The following is an 18,528-nucleotide window of genomic DNA, read 5'->3' as shown; positions in this document are numbered from 1 at the left end:
AGGCCTCCCTATCTATCACCAACTCCCAGAGTTCACTCAGACTCACGTCCATCAAGTCAGTGATGCCATCCAGCCACCTCATCCTCTGTCGTCCCCTTCTCCTCCTGCCCCCAATCCCTCCCAGCATCAGAGTCTTTTCCAATGAGTCAGCTCTTCGCATGAGGTGGCCAAAGTACTAGAGTTTCAGCTTTAGCATCATTCCTTCCAAGGTTAATTAGCAACTCCCAATTTCTCTCTCCCTCAGCCCCTGGAAACTGCTATGCATTCTTTAACTCTTTGAGTTCGACTGTTTTAGATACCTCATGTAAGTGGACTCATGCATTGTTTGTCCTATGATTAGCTTATTTCACTTGTCATAATGCCTTCAAGGCTATCCATATCACATGTTACAGGATTTTCTTCTCTTTTAAGGCTGAGTGATGTTCCATTGTGTGTATATAACACACTTTCCTTATCCATTCACCCATTACCTGGAGGAGGAAATGGCAAACCACTCTAGTATTCTTGCCCAGAAATCCACGGACAGGGTTGCAAGTGGGCTACAGTCCATGGGGTTGCAAAGAGTCAGACATGACTGAGCAACTGAGCATGCGGGTTGTTTCTACACATGATTACTATGAATAACACTGCAATGAACCTGGAAGTGCTAATACCTCTTTGAGATTATAACTTCAATTATTTTGGATAAATACCCAAAAGTAGAATTTCCAGATCATACGGTAGTTCTATTTTTAACTTTATGATATTGTTTTCCATAGTGGGTATATCATTTTGTACTCTTCCAATTTCACCAATACTGTCTTAAAAAAAAAGAAAAAGAAACATGCTCACAGGTATAAGGTGATATTTTATTGTGATTTTGATTTGCATTTTCCTGATTATCAGTGTCATTGGGCATCTTTCCACATATCCTTTGACCTCAACAGCAATCTTTAAGAAAGTAGAATCAAAAGGCCAACATTTTTTAACAGTAGATAAGAAAAATTATAGTAAATGATAATTCAGAAGTTTCATCATATGGCTAATATAAATTCTAGGGAAAAAGAACAAGAAAAATTTAAAAGAGGAAACTGTCCAAGAAATAATTTAAGAAAACTTTTCAGAATTAAAGTCTCTTTGGAAGGACTGATGCTAAAGCTGAAACTCCAATACTTTGGCCACTTCATGCCAAGAGTTGACTCATTGGAAAAGACTCTGATGCTGGGAGGGATTGGGGGCAGGAGGAGAAGGGGACGACAGAGGATGAGATGGCTGGATGGCATCGCTTACTTGATGGACGTGAGTCTGGGTGAACTCTGGGAGTTGGTGATGGACAGGGAGGCCTGGCGTGCTGCGATTCATGGGGTTGCAAAGAGTCGGACACAACTGAACGATTGAACTGAACTGAACTGGTGTACAGAACAATGATGATAAAGAAAAAAAAATTTTTTTAAATGCCCACACTAAGACATATCATCATAAAATTAATGAAACTAAAATAAATTAGGATCCAAACACTCCCACTGAGGGAAAAAAAAAGATCATATGTAAAGCATGGAGAATCAGAATGGCAATTGACAATTTAAGCAAAACTAGAAACTAAATATGGAGAAGGCAATGGCACCCCACTCCAGTACTCTTGCCTGGAAAACTCTGGTAGGCTGCAGTCCATGGGATCGCTAAGAATCTGACATGACTGAGCGACTTCACTTTCACTTTTCACTTTCATGCATTGGAGAAGGAAATGGCAACACACTCCAGTGTTTTTGCCTGGAGAATCTCAGGGACAAGGGAGCCTGGTGGGCTGCCATCTATGGGGTCGCACAGAGTCAGACACGACTGAAGCGACTTAGCAGCAGCAGCAGCAGAAACTAAATAACAATGGAATAATATTTTCAAAATCCTGAATTTTGTAATTCAACACTTCTACGAAGAATCCTATATTCAGCCAAATGTTAATCACAGATGAAGGGAGAGAAAAAAATTTTGGACAGGTATGCCAATATTTTACACAGATCATTTTAAAGGCCACTTTTCTAGCATCTCAGAGTATCTTTCATCCAAATAAAGAGGTAAGCAATAAAGAAGACCCAGAATTCAGGAAAGAGTAGATTCATCATCAAGAGATAAGAAAGGCAGTCCCACGCTAAGAGCAAGACCTGGTCTCAGGCAAGAGTTGAGAATGGGTGGGAGCATGGGAACCTTTAGTAACAGTGTCTCCAGGGAAATGGAGAAGCAAATAATCTAATGTGTTTGTCTATGTAAAACAGAGAATTTGAAAGTGGTTTGGTATTTTTGAAGACTTTGTGAAGAAAATGTTAGGGACATAGACAATTAAGCCAAAATTATTCAAGAAAATTATTAAAGTCTGAAAAAAAAACAAAAGATGGAACAGGAAAGATATTTAAAATATAGTGCTTCACTTGGCTCAGGGGTGAAAAACAACTACTTAGCAAGCATAATGTAGATATTAAAAATTGCTTTATCTGAACAAATTTAATATAATTTGAATGAAAAAATGTAAAGTAGATAGCTGGGACATTTGGGTGATAAGTCCCCATATTTCAAACAGGAAGATAATAATGTCTCAACTTAGTAAATTAAGAAACAAATATTTGTATGCTATTAGAATTAGGAGTGAAGAGGAAAAGGAAAAGGTTGATGGTTTTTGCATTTGTCTTAAGTCTTGTAGTATTACCTATCTTTTAAAAATAATGCATAGGTATCACACTGATAAAATTAATTTTAAAAAGATAAAAGTAAATACCTGGAATTTAGAGAAATACAGTCTAAATTTCCATTCCTCTGCTTATTACCTGTTTGCCCATAGGCAAGGTGTTTGTTTCCTATGGCCTCAGTAAAATGAAGACAATAATAGCAGTTACCATGTAGAACACTTTGCTATGCTAAATATTTGAATATATTATTTCATTTAATCATCACAAAACTCCTGTGAATTTTCATGCTCTTATTATTTCCATCTTACGTATGGGAAACGTGAGGAAGGAAGGGAAAGGCTGAGCAATTTGTCCAAATTAATGTAATAAACCCACGTAGAAAAATATCAGAAATACGCTCAACTCTTGTCATTGCAAAATTAATATGAAATTTAGATAAGAGCACATAAGCCCTGTTTGACAAAGTGACTATTCAATAAATAAAAATGAGTGAATGTTCGTTGAACAACTTCATTAAGTGTATTAAACACATACAATGATCTATTTTATAATGCTCATGTACTGAACTCACACAGTAGTCAACCAGGCACTAGCAGAGTTTTCCTGTAGGACTTGGACACTTGGGTTGAAATATATAGCCATACAACCACGAAAGTATCTACAATCTATAAATTAAATTATAGCAGCAGTTAACTATTCATTTATACTCCTGCTGAGTCAGAAAAAATTTGCAGATTGTGAGGGATATTTTTCATTATGAAAGCTCAGTCAGGTAAAGAAATCCTACAGTTAAATACTAGCCAGGAATTATGTTTTTCAAATCCGTGTGTCAAGAAAGAAATCCTCCACTGTCAGTTCTTCCTTCTCATCTTTGTACTGGATCAATTTCCCTATCGATTATGCTAATGTGCATCACATCAAGACTTGCCACCCAGAAGCGGGACTGTCTAGAATTGAAAGTCTGTTAAGGGGTATGAATGGATTTCTCATCACCCTGGTTAGACTGTCCTTTGTACAGCATTTTCATCCATTTTTTGAAGGAGAACATGACCAAACCCAGTTTAGATTACACTTCAGTCAACAGTTAATTATGATATACCCAAAAAAATTCTGCCCTTAGAAGTTTAAAATCTTAAATGCCTCAAAGAGACTTTAAGGAATGGCAACAACAAAATTGAAAAATTTTAAACTGTAAACATCTGTAAGGAATATTGTGTTAGCTATAGGTAGAATTAAAGCTTTAAAAATTTGGCTTTTGTAAAGATTTAAATGGAAGAACTGAAAGGGTTTGTTCACTGCTAAGAGTTGTTTAATGACTAGGATTTGGGAAGTGTAATCTGATACACAGAAGTTTTAATTCCAAGTCCCATGTTTTTTTTCATCTATGCCATATTACCTTCTATTGAAAAAAGATAAGTCCTAGTGAATGCAATATATTACAAAATCAATTTATTAAAAATTACTAAAATTGAATTTTAAGAAAGGGCATCTTCCCTCATAGCTCTGTTGGTAAAAAATCCACCTGCAATGCCGGAGACCCCAGTTCAATTTCTGGGTAGGGAAGGTTTGCTAGAGAAGGATAGGCTACCCAGTCCAGTATTCTTGGGCTTCCCTTGTGGTTCAGCTGGTAAAGAATCCACCTGCATTGCAGGAGACATGGGTTCTATCCCTGGGTTGGGAAGATCCCCTGGAGAAAGGAAAGGCTACCCACTCCAGTCATGGATTGTATAGTCCATGGTCACAAAGAGTTGGACACGACTGAGCGACTTTCACTTTAACTTCAATGTTAAAAAAAAAACACTACCACTGGCTACTCCTGTATATTTCCATGACATTTTGTTAAAAATATCCCAGGAGTTTAAAACAGCAATATGACTTTAAACATGTTTCTGTTACCGGACATGCAAATCAATTTCTCATTACTATTCATGACTACCAAATGCTTAGAATTGGTTTTGTTTACATCTGAGTCTTAAAAGAATTAATTTTGATTAAAGAAAACTGAGTTAAGAAATAACCTTGGTTTTAAGAGGATGGATATTAGGAAAACATCATTTTTTATGGGAATATCCATACTGCCTAAAGTTTTTTTGGAATACATTTAGGATTTTCAATGAGATATTCATTTCCATGTACTCATTCTTACCACTCTTAGGCAAAAGAAAGAAAATCCCAGAATTTTACTGTAATACATTAGGGATACTGAACTTGAATTAGTTTTTGGTTGACTTCTTGCTGGTTATGAATGGCTTCTGGATGCTAATAAAAAATTGACTTACTGATCAGCAACTTTCATAAATACATCATGGGCAGTTTTTGAATGTACTGATTCTCTTTTTCATTTTTCCTAGTGAAAGCATTGCCAATGATTATAAAATATCTTTTAGTACTTATTCTAGTAGTTAAAATTTAGTTGGGGCTGGTGTATATTAAGAAATGTAGTTAATCTGGATCATTCAGGTTAAAATTCCTTCCTAATATTATCGTGCAACTGTGATCACATGTAACACAAAAACAAAAAAAAAGGAATTTTACAAGTGTTCTCAAGATACACCTGCTTTACAAGAACATGATAGAGAAAGTATATGTAGTATGAATACCTCATTGGGAGCTTATAATTTGAATATAGTTTATCATTTGAATAGCTTCAGGGAGTTAAACACTAATATTAAATCATGTGATTCCTTGGGTCAAATGATTATAGAAAGGAAAAAAAAACAATTTGGATCTGGATAAAGTTCATAAAGATAGTATTTGACTTTGGTTGTACACCCATCCAAATATTACCATTGCTACTGTTTGGGAACATCTCCTAATGGGAGTGTTCATTGATTTAAGCAATGGTAGGTTTATGGTATTCTAACATAGAGCAGGTTGCCTGAGTATTCAGACTGGCTGGTCACTTGATAAATTGGTGAGATTGTTTATTTGAGAGAGAAATGCAAAGGGAGCAGACCAGAGAGCAGGAAGATTGCATCATGGTGCTCCACAGCATGCTTCTATAATTTGTATACAAGTTGGTGGAAGAGCACGGAATCAAGAAAACTTAATTTTGACAGGTCTGATGTATAGTCTATTTTGGTTAACCAAAAGGAACACATACATTTACTACATTAGAGAAATTTCCATTATTTTTCTCTCAGCCATGAAAATCGATTCTGATGTGATTACACTCTGAGCCTGCTTGATGTGCCTCTGACAGGACAAAATGGATAAAGATAGCAGGTGGCGTAGAATGTGGGAAACTGTGGTTAAGCTGGACTCTGTGACAAACTGAAAATAGGAGGATTCAAATACCAATTAGGATAATTCGTGTGAAAATTGACCTAAGATAAAATAACGATGACTATGTTGTATTTAAATGGTAAGGAAAAAATTAGGTCAATGTATCAAGTAAGTGAGGGCTTTTATCATTTCATTTGTACTGTAAAATTTATTTCAAGAAGTTCAAGTCTATCATGAATTGTAACAGTGAGTATTTTATTTATCTATTTAATAAAAATATTGAGCCATTATTATATGCAAGGCATTTACTTAAGAAACCTCTATTGAGGTTTATAGTTGATAACAGAAAAAGAATTAGAGACTTTGTACTAGTGGCTGAAATTTTCATTTCTACTCCCTTCCAGAGCTCTTCTCTTACTATTTATGAGACTGTCCTTACTTGTTTTCATTCATTCAATAAATATTTATTGAATATTCAAAGGCAAGACATTTGTCTTGGAATCTGGGACACAAGAATAAACAAAATAGACAGTACTTGTTCTCATGGGGTGTATAGTCTAATTGGGAATGCAAACGAGTATAGAGAAATTACAATGAAGTATGCTAAGTGCTATAATAAATATGGAACTCCATGGAAGCACCCAGAAGGGATGCCTAATCTAGCTGGGAGTTCAGAGATTCACTAAAAGAAGTTTTATTTAAACTGAGCCATAGAGAGTGAATAATCTACTCAGTAGAAGCTATTTAGCAATGAAATGCTGAAATACAAATAGGGATCTGCGAGGAGGGAGGGTGTCAGGAGGAAGAAATAGTTTGCTCAGGTGTCAAGAGGGAAGAGATTGTATGACACAAGGAAACAAGATGAACTGTTTGTAGAATGTGACATGTGGAGTGGGGGTGGTAATGAGAGATGATCAGAGCGTAAACAATGGTCATTTAATGGAGGAGCCTTAGGAGAAAACCATGATGAAGGACTTTGACATTTCATCTGAAAGAAACAGGGGCTGTTGGATGGTTTTAAGTAGCAAACATAAATTTAGACTTGCACTCTTGTAAATGTTCTGAGTACATGGGAGAAAATGATTTGGATGTACAACTGATTGGGGAGAGGAAGAAAGTTAGGGGACTGTTCCAGCACTCTGGGAATGAGATGGTGGGAATCTTAACAAGAATATTGGCTGTGGGTATAGGGAGATGTAGTAGATGTTAAAGGTTTTTGGCTTTTGATCTTTTGTTTGTTTGGAAGATGAGTTGATATGATTATGTAGTCAACTGGATTCAGTTCAGTTCAGTTCATTTCAGTCACTCAGTTGTGTCCGACTCTTTGCGACCCCATGAATTGCAGCACACCAGGCCTCCCTGTCCATCATCCTGGAGTTCACTCAAACTCATGTCCATTGAGTCGGTGATGCCATCCAGCCATCTCATCCTCTGTCATCCCCTTCTCCTCCTGCCCCCAGTCCCTCCCAGCATCAGGGTCTTTTCCAGTGAGTCAACTCTTCGCATCAGGTGGCCAAAGTTTTGGAGTTTCAGCTTCAGCATGTCCTTCCAATGAACACCCAGGACTTGGGCAGCAAAACAATAATAAAGCCCATGGGATTTTCCAGGTAAGAGTACTGGAGTGGGTTGCCATTTCCTTCTCCAGGGGAAATTTCCGACCCAGGGATTGAACCCAGGTCTCCTGCATTGTAGGCAGATGCTTAACCGTCTGAGCCACCATTCCTTCTCCAGGGGCTCTTCCTGACCTAGGGATCGAACCTGGGTCTCCCGTATTGCACGCAGATTCTTTATCATATTGAGGCAAAAATCCCTGACTTCTGACTCCAGACCCATGTTCCTCTGAACATTGTCTCTTGTATAAAATAAATTAAATATAAGTTGAAAAGTGGCACATCTTTTATTCCTTATTATAGGGAGCCCTGCATTAGAATATCTTCAACTTAAGAAGTAGGTATCATCTTTCTATAATCCTAAAACTTAAAATAATTTAAATAGTTAAAACACACTCAAAGAGAAAAAGCAGATGACTGACATGAATAATTAGAGCATCGTTGGGTGTCAGAGATTAGTTGCAAGAGCTCTTCAAAGTGCTGAGGAAAATAACTGCTGACTTAGAGTAGTATAAGCAGCAAAATACACCTTTGAACAAAAGCATGAAATAAAACAGTGTAAAGGTGAATAAAACTGAGACGTTTCCACAAATAATAAATAAATAACTACAGAAAACTCTATAGAATGTATTTAGGGAAGAAGAAAAGCCAGATAGAAACATAGCACATGCACATTATGTAAGTCATGAGGAAAGTGATCATATTTAAAGAGTTCTTGGTTCTTAAATTGTTATCAAAGAGAATTAAGATATTGATTAATTTTGGGCTTTCTAAAATTAAATGGGAATGATAAAATCTTAAGGATCTATAGAAAAAGAAAATATGGAATAAGGAAAAATGTGAATTCAAGTTTTAAGGTAATAAGCACAATAAAAAGAAAAATATGAATTAAGAAATGAAATGAAAGAAAAAGTCTCAGTATATCTTAATCATAGAAACAAATATATGTATTATACCCATTAAGAGACAGGAATGATAAAAATGAATTTTAATGTGCAATTATATGCTGTTTATAGAGACATGGCTAAAAATTAAAGATACAGAAAGACTTAAAAGTAAAATGAGAGAAAATATATACAAAAATACTAAACTAAAGAAAGCTGACATAGCTATTTTAGTTTAAAAAGTATATCTTAAGATCAAAAACATTGTTAAACTTAGTGTCCCTAATTTAATGATAAAGTGATGATACAAGGGTAAATATACCAAGATTCTCTAATAATTATATATTATATGATTCTATAAAATTATTTCAAAATAAATAAATAAAATGTTGATAAAGCTAATGAGAAAAGTTAACAAATTCTTCATGCTGTGGCAAATTTGACATACTCTTCTCAAGTCTTGACAGATTAAACTGGAAATGATAAAGAGTAAAAATGCAAAAAAGTTGAACTAAATTATAAATCTGAAGTTAATGGATTTATCTGTATAAAATACAGATGGAAATCTGAATCCAAAATTAAGAGAATATGAATTTTTCTCAAACATCTTAGACAATTACAAAAATTATATCCTAGCTCTAATATAGTTTCCAACACATTTCAAAATATAGCAAGATAGAAAGACCATATGCTCTGACCACAAGTCCATTAAGAGCTCACAGACATTAGGAGCATACCCACTTCTGAATAGCTTGTGCATTATTAAAATAAATTATTTCTAAATAATAACAAAAACTGTATATTCAAACTTTTAGAAAGAAATTTATCGAGTGCTTATTCACTTAAAAAAAAAAATAGAAAAGCCAGATATTAATAGATCAAACAAAAACGATAGAACAAAATCCTTAGTTTAAAAGAAAGGACATAATAAACCAAAGAACAGAATTAAAAATGCAAAATAATTATAAAATTATTATATAAAAATAATATACAAAATTTGGTTATTTGAAGGTACTAATACATATATAAATCTCTGGGAGGACTGATCATACCAATAGAGAGAAAAAATAAACAATATTGGAAATGAAATAGTGATATACGTACACAGAAGATTTAAAGATATTAAATAAGTGGACGGTGTTGGGAAAAAAAGTTCTTATTGGGTAACTATGCCACTCAGTGACTTAGGAAACACATGAAGAGAAGGAGGCTTGGGAAAATATAGTCAGACATTGCAGTACAAGCTTTTGGAAACAATCAAATAATAGTGTCAGATAGCCAGTTGTTTTACAGGCTTCTAGGAAGGTTTATAGGAAGAGGCAATCAGCAATAGGTAAAATGTTTTTAAGTATTTTCTATATGTCACTGATTCTCTTAAGCAATATATACATGTTTTCTTCATTCGTGCATAAAACACATTATTCTCATCTTTATTTTACAGATAACTTATCTGAGACACAGACAAGTAATTTCCCACCACATATCTAGTAACTGGCAGAATAAGAATGCAAACCTTGAACATAGGTCTACTGTCTCTAGAATTTGTGTTCTTAAACAAAGTTCCTCAAATTTTTCATCTGAGGTGGAGATTTATAGATTGGGATCCATCATATTATAGATGGAAATTGATGCCCTAGAAGGAGAAAATATTAGCCAGAGGGATTATTTAAAATAAGAAGGTAATACGGTTTAGGGCAGAAGTCTGAAGATTGCCAATAATTAAAGGGTAGGCCAAGGAGAAAGGAAACTCACAAAAAAGGGAAATGAAACGGTCAAGGAAGTATAAGGCAAACAAGGAGAGCTCAGCAACAGATAAGTCATAGGGAGAGGGCATTTCAAGAAAGAAAGAGCAGTCAATAGTGTCAAACTCTGCCAAGTGTTCAGGTAGATAAGGCCTGGAAATTATTTATTGGATTTAACTACAAGGCCATCATTGCTGACATTGACAAGAGCAGGTTCAGCACAGTGGGGGCCGTTGAATCCAGATTTCAGAAGGTCGTGGAGTGAAAGGAGAAGCAGAAGTGGAGATAGAATTCAGACTTTTCTGATATGCTTCGTTATGAATGGGAAGAGAAAAATACATTGGTTACTGAAGGAGAACACAGAGATGAAATTTTTTTTTTCCCAAAGAGTGTGGTAAATGCTGATTAGAGAAGTTAAATATAGTGGTAGAAATTAAACATACAGGAGCAAGGGGATAATTTGTCACCCACTTCCATTGTACTTACTTTTCAAAGATGTTTATTAACATTTGCAATTCTCACCACTACTCTATGCAAGAGGAATATTACTATTTTTCATTTTACAGTGAAATTGTGAGCATGAAGAGGTGAGGTCAAATGCTTATGGTTACTCAGTCAATAAAGGAGAAGTTATAGTTCAAATCCAGGCTTTGACTGGTCCATTAGGCCAATTATCTATGGATGAGTAACAAAGTAAAGCCTTTCAGAAGGAGCCAAAGGAATTCAGCCAATAAGCTGAAAGGTGAGTCTTGGTTCGAGGAGCATTTCCTACATTGCAGTAGAAGGAAACAGGTAATCTTGAACAGAAGCATGAATGTTTCAGGCTGTGGAGCTGAAAGTTCAGGGAGTTTCCATGAAGAGAATTCTGTTCATACTGTGAAGTTGTCATTTAAGGACACCTGTGAAAAATGGGTGAGGTGATAGGGTTAGAGATCTGAAGCAAGTGGTTTGACTTGTCACCTAGAAAAAAGAAAAAATGAGCTTATTATGGACACAGTAGGACTTCAGGACAGCTATGAGCCATTTTATACCAATGACTGCAAATCAGAGACAATTCCAGTGTGCAAGACTGTATGTTTTTCCTCTAGCAGTACTTAGAAGATGAGAGCAGTAGTTAAGGACTTAACTTTGCAAACAATAGAAGAGATCACAGAAGAATGGATTGATGTAACTGACCAAAGACCAATTTGAAGTGATTAAACTTGGAATCCAGGCTGGATAAGAAAGGCTGTCAAGATACAAATGTAAGCAGAGGCATAAGTAACCCAAGGCAGTGGTTCCTCATCTGCTTCATAGCACTTCAGTTGCTTTTGTAAAATATCAGAGCATGAATCTAAAGCCCAGCAGTTAGGAAACAGTTGATCTTTAATAAGACAAAAATCTATAGGACATTTTCAAGTTCCCAGGTTGATGTGAATGTGCCTCCACCACAATCACAGCCTGGGGCATTCCAGTTAGTGGGGGAGAAGTGATGTAGGGAGAGCAGAGATCTGGAACTGAAGCTGGGGAGAGAGTGAAGTCATTGGCATCATTATTGCAGAGATAAGGCTTGCCCGGATGGGGACAAAGTCCAAGTGGCACTCACACTGAGGCTTTTGGCTAGTATTGGCTGTGTCCTTTCTCTGGCCTAGAGGTCACCCTGGATTATGGTAGGATTTCGTTGGAAAGGAAAAGTGTGAACTAAGGGCCATAGTCTTTAGTTGAATAAGAGGGTTAATCCATAATTTATGGATGATAGCAAGGAAGAGGAGCTCAGAATGATTTAGCCGAATAGCATGTATGTCACAACAGGGGGGTTTGTTTTTGTTTTGTCTTTATTGCTGCTTTTTGCTTATGGAGATGAAGCCACAAGCATCAGAAGAAGCATGCTGGAGGTAGGTGGACTCTGAATCTATACCTTGAGGTGTTCTGCAAGACTGTAAAAACAGCAGTGGTTTTAAATCCACTTCAAATAGGGGAATCCTCTCAGAAGGGCCAAGTTGTAGTTAAATCATGTACAAAGAATAAGATCAGGAAAAAAGGCTGAGGTTGTAGAATAGCTATTTTAAATAAAGATGGAAGATTCATAGGAAAAAGAAGTAAATAAAGACTAGTTATTAAGATGAAAGACAAGAAATTGAAGGGATGAGAATATCTTGGAGAGGTAGATAATTGGATAGATTTAAATACTGAGTGTGAGCATTCACAATGAAACCACAAATAAGACACAGATGTACCTTACCACTGAAGTATTAACATTTTAACAATTCTAAAAGGACTTCAATTTATTTTAGTTGTTTTTCATTTGATTCTATTGCTTAATTATATCATCTATGTGAGTGTGTGCTTAGTCGCTTCAGTCCTGTCCGACTCTTTCTGACCCTATAGACTGTAACCTGCCAGGCTCCTCTGGGGATTCTCCAGGCATGAATTCTGGGTTGCCATGCCCTCCTCCAGGGGATCTTCCCAACCCAGGGATGTAATTTACATCTCTCAAGTCTCCTGCATTGATCAGGCAAGTTCTTTACTACTAGCGCCACTTGAGAAGCCCCTATATCATCTATACATAACAATTATGTTGTTTTATATTCATCAATATTTGTGCCTCCATTTCTCTTTATGTTGTCTTGCTATTAAATAAAATATCTTTGATATAGATTTTCTTTAATTTATAAGGAAGTGGTTTCTCAAATGTTTATGAGAAACAGTTAATTTTATGAAATACATTTTGGGCAACTATAAAAATACTCACATGAACAACTGATGATATATGTATATAATTATATTAATAAATGATAAGCAATTGCTCTTGAATATTTTGGACCCATATCTAACATTGCTGTTTTAGTATGATACTAGGCACAGAGACTGATAGTGTTTTCTTGAAGGTTTTCAAATCTACAGTTCTAAAACTGTGGTGATATGGTACACTTTTGTATGCAAATTGAAGTTTCTTTATGTCCTTTTGTTCACTTCATAAACTATTTTCTATGTTTTAAAACAGTCTAAATAACATTAGAATGATCTGTACAGAATTTTCCCATGAAATCATTTGAATTGCCTTGCCCTGGCACCATTTTTAACAGACTTTTGCCTGTTATATATTTTTTTTATAGTTTCATATTTGCTATTTGTCTCTTATTATGTCTTAAGTTACCTTTGATAATCCATATATATTTTTATATTATATAACATATTTTCCAATTTTTAGTTTATAGTAATTTTTACATCAAAATTAATATTGTCTGTGATTTTAATATAATTCTTTTATTCTTAATGCTTCATATTTATGACTTACTTCACTTTCATCTTCTTTCTTTCAATTAAATTTGCCAGGTTTGGCTATTATTTTTCATCTTTATATTTATTTTTGATTCTGATACTTATTGATTTTCTACCTCATTCCCTTCTGTTAGTATTTCTTATTTATTAATTTCTTTCTGCTTTACTGATTTTTTTGTTTTACTTTGCCATGAATTCTTTAGTAATCATTCAGTTCTTTCATTTCCTTTATTTCTTGCATAATATATGTTCATTTAAGTTTATAAATTTTCATCTAGGTGGTAATTTGTCTGCATTCCATTAGTGTAATAGACCACACTCTCATTTGCATGGTACCCTATACAGTGGTTATAACAAATTTAATTTCTGCTTTGAACTCTGAGTTATTTATGATACTTATATCTTCTAAGTATTTTTAAACATATACTTTTCTTATTAATATTTAGTTCCATTGCATTATAACCAAGATGATGTAGCCCATAAACGAATTTCTTTTTAAATTTCTTGAGAGTTTTTTTGGGGGCATGGCCTATTATATGCTTCCCTGGTGGCTCAGATGGTAAAGAATCTGCCTGCAATGCAGGAGACCCAGGTTCGATCCCTGGGTCAGGAAGATCCCCTGGAAAAGGCAACAACTACTCACTCCAATATTCTTGCCTGTAGAATCCTCAAGGACAGAGGGACCTGGCAAGCTATAGTCTATGGGGTTGCAAAGAGTTGGACACAAATGAGCAACTAAGCACACACATACCTATTATATTCACAGTTTTTGTAAAATATCTGGGATGCCCAGAAAGGTATTTTTCTTTGTAGTACAAAATGTTTGGGCTTCCCCAATGGCTCAGCAGTGAAGAAGCTACCTGCAATACAGAAGATGCAGGAGATACAGTTTCAATCTCTGAGTCAGGAAGATCCCTTGGAGGAGGAAATGATGACCTGCTCCCATATTCTTGCTGAGAAAATCTAATGAACAGATGAGCCTGTGGAGTTGAAAAGAGATGGACATGACTAGGTGACTGAGCACACCCACACATAGAATATTTGGGATGTATATACATCATATATAATAAAATAACAATTATATTATTTGATATATTATAATGAAATGATATATTGTAATAGATATTAAATTTTTGAGCATAACGAATCAGCAGAAAACAAAATAGTATGTAGTATATAATACATATTATAAATTCATGACTGTCATATCCTGATTAACTAGGTTTGTCAAACATAAATAATGGTGCTATTCATTTCCACTAATATAACATTTGGGCTTCCCTGATGGTTCAGATGGTAAAGAATCTGCCTGCAATGCAGGAGACCTGGTTTTGAACCCTGGATCAGGAAGATCCCCTGCAAAAGGGAATGGCAACTCACTCAAGTATTTTTGCCTGGGAAATCCCATGGACAGAGGAGCCTGGTGGGCTACATTCCCATGGGGTTGCAAAGAGTCAAACATGACTGAAAGACTAACACACAATATAACATTTCAACTCGTATAAATTTAAGCCATGTTTATTTGCCATGAGATATTTATATTATTGTGACTTTATTTCCTTAAAATGACTATTTTTGTCTTATTAACATTCTGATCCCTGCTTACCTGACATTTACACTTACCTGAACATATATTTATTTATCCTATGTTTTTAATCACTCAGTGTCACTTATCTTTAAGTGTTTTTTTTTTTTAATTCACATCATAGGCCAGGTCTTGCCACACTGCCAGGATCCATTCAGTGCAAAATCTCCAAGCCTTTGCCCTGTAGCCTCTTCAGTGTTCTCTCCTGAGACTCCTCCATAGAGTGACCTTTCCTTGAAGATTTAATTTTGTCTTTCTACCCTCAACTGCATTCTCTGCACTTCATTCACAATTTTCTCATAGTAATTTTATTATCATATTCATATTTTTACATGTTTTTCCACAGTAGCTTTGCTCTCCTTGAAGACAACCATTATGACTTTTTTTCTGAAGTACCCAATAATGGATGCCAATAAATGCTTACAAAACAAGTGAATAAATGAGTAGATGGAAGTGTCTGTAGGCAACATCAGAAAATGATGAGTGTTTTGCCCTTGTAGGCCTGAGAGATACTTCCTAAATAAGTTCCTATGGTTATAGTCATTAAGATCTTCAAATGAAGTAAATGAAGAAAAACACCAACCAAATCCTATAAATGTCAAATTTGAATGAAATGTTTTAATAACCAATAAATTGATTTTATATTGTGTAACTATACTACTTCTCTAGATTAAAAACACTGTTAAGTCTCTCTCAGATGCCCATGGGCATATTTGCCCTTGAAAGTCACATATTAAAATTAATGAAAGTTATGTTCAGTATTAAGGGAAAAAGGAAATCATCTCCTTAATGTTATGCTTTTCTTACTGTGTTGCAAATCATTTCATGGTTGAATAGGAATTTGCTCATCCAATATGCTTGCATACCCTGCAAATGTATCCTTTGATATGATATTATCACATATTATGCAATTTGGGGGCCATTTTTATGTTAAGTAACTCTATGGCTTTGAAATTTTCTTCCATTCACTTCAATCTGCATATTTGGGAAGATATAGCAGACAGCATCACAGTGTTTATTCTTACTAAGATTTCCTGCTCCTTATGTTGACCCAGGTAGACATGATATGGCTCAGTTGATGAATAACGTATACTATTTCAAACCTTGGAGCAAAGGATGCTACAAATCCTCCGCCTTGTAATACTGTGGAAAGAACACTCCCTTTGTGTTCTAGTCCTATCACCAAATGTGTAAACTTCTATTATCTCTTTACCCCTGAGTCTCAACTTCTTTAACACATAAAATGGATATGTTGTAATGGAGAAATTGGTGTCTTATTGGGATCTTGAAAGATGAATACAATGAGAAGTGTAGTGACAGGCAGCTGCAGGGGTTCTAGGCACAGAGGAGTGCAGAATCCCAAGTAGTACCAGACAGAAATTCACTGTAGGTCAAGCTAGACAATAGAGCATAATGTTAGAACATATTAGTTTGTACCAAATTGTGGAAATGTGGAATGTTAACTTTTTTAAGTGGGCTTCAGTTCAGTTCAGTTGCTCAGTCGTGTCCGACTCTTTGTGACCCCATGAATCGCAACACGACAGGTCTCCCTGTCCATCACCTTATATACTAATGTTGTCCCTTTTATCAATTCTTTATGATGATCTAATTTTTTTTTTTCAGATTTTGGTCCAATTTGCCTCTCACTTTTATCTGTATCTTATTTGACTTTTTATTGTTCATTTTCATTTTCTTCTCCTATATCCTACTTTTGTTGTTAGTTTGCTTTGCTTTTCTGCTTTTCAATATTCCATCTCCAAAGGTCTGATGTCTACCTTTCTTTGGATACAAAAGAAAGAATGATAAAAAGTAACAGATATCACTGATACACACAATATGTTGTCACTGGAAAGTTTAAAGTACTTTGCCAGCAATATTTCATGGATTTTTTTCCCACTACCACTATATAATGGATATGTAAACAAATGTACAATTTATTGTATTGTCTTTGCTGAAGACAAATATGTCAAAATGTCTGGAGAGAATAATAATGTTTTATTCATCTGTATACTCGCAAATTCATTTAATCATTAAACTGATATTTATCGAGCCCTTTCTGTGTGACAGTCACTGTGATAGGGGCTAAAGACATAGTCTTTATTCTCTAGACATTTGAGATCTAATGTGGAAAACAAAAGGACAGGTAAACACAGATTTACATATATAATTACAAATTGAGATAGATGCTATAAAGGAAAGACCAAGCTGCTATGTTAGACTTCCAAGATAGACATAATTTATATTGGGTGGTCAGCACAGGCCTGTTGTAGAGTATGTTCTTAACTACAGGCCATGGCTTTACTTCAAGATAAGTAATTCTTTGGGAAATACTCAGCAACTTTAGTGGCTATTGTCTTTCAGGTCAACCACTAGGATGTTTTTTCCTAGTGGTTCCTGAACTGCTCATGTTATTAATGGGTTATATTCAATTCAATTTACTCTAGAAATGTATATATAGATATATATACATATAATTTGGAGTTTTGAACTTGAAACAGAAAAATACATTTATTTTTCGCTTTAACTTAAATACAATTTTGATTCAGGACTGCTATTTTTCCTAAGTATGACAAATTGTGATACCTTTCTGTTTAGTCTTATATTAGTTTTCAAGTATCAAAAATATTTATAAGAATCAACTGAATGGGAATTTGAGTTTCTAGGTATTCTCATTTTATTTACATTATCTCTGTCTTTACAACAGTTCTGCAAAGTAGATGATATCACTATTCTATTGATCAGAAAACAGAGTCTAAACATTTTAGCAACTTTCCTAAAATTAACATAACAAGAGTAAGTCCAAAGGTAAGTATTTAGCTATCTAAATCCCTAGCCTATATTCTTTGTACTCTGTTTTACTTCTAGTAATTCAAATTTTTGTGTGAACTCCAGAAATGACAATTGTCATTTGAATTGTGGTCTCCCCAAAGTGTATGTTGAAGTCCTAACCTCTAGTACCTTAGAATGTGATCTTATTTAAACTAGGATCATTATAGATGTTATTAGTTAAGATAAGGTCATACTGTTATAGAATGGACCCTTAATTCAACATGGCTCTTGTCCTTGTAGAAAAGAAAATATGAAGACACAGACACGTGAAAGCAGAATGCCATGTGATGACTGAGCAAAAGTAGAAATGCTGTTAGCTGCATGACAAGGAATGCCAAGGACTGCTTATGAGTCACCAGTGTTAGAATAGACCAGGAAGGATTCTTCTCTATAGATTCCAGAGGGAGTATGGTCCTTACCACCTGATGCAGAAGCTGACTTTTGGGAGCAAATGTAGCCAGGAGGAATGGAAAACAAAATAAAGACACTACAGGTCCTTTGATCATGGCTGAAACCATGGACAGACATTCAAGTCAATGCTTGTGGGGAGTCTGCCTATTTTCCCCCCACAGCCTCTTCTCTAAATGTAGACTGAGAGTGGGGCAGTCACTGGTTCAATCTGCCAGACTGACTTGGCAATAAGTGTCTTCAATGTTGCTTCACATAGTGAGCTTCTTTTTTTATGGTCTAAAGAAGAATGCTTGATCTTGTCTATAAACATGATCATGCTTTGTT

Source organism: Bos indicus, chromosome 6 (assembly GCF_029378745.1).
Source record: "Bos indicus isolate NIAB-ARS_2022 breed Sahiwal x Tharparkar chromosome 6, NIAB-ARS_B.indTharparkar_mat_pri_1.0, whole genome shotgun sequence".
Lineage (NCBI taxonomy): Eukaryota > Metazoa > Chordata > Mammalia > Artiodactyla > Bovidae > Bos > Bos indicus.
The sequence above is the reverse complement of the archived record's forward strand: the minus strand, read 5'-3'. Positions refer to the sequence as shown.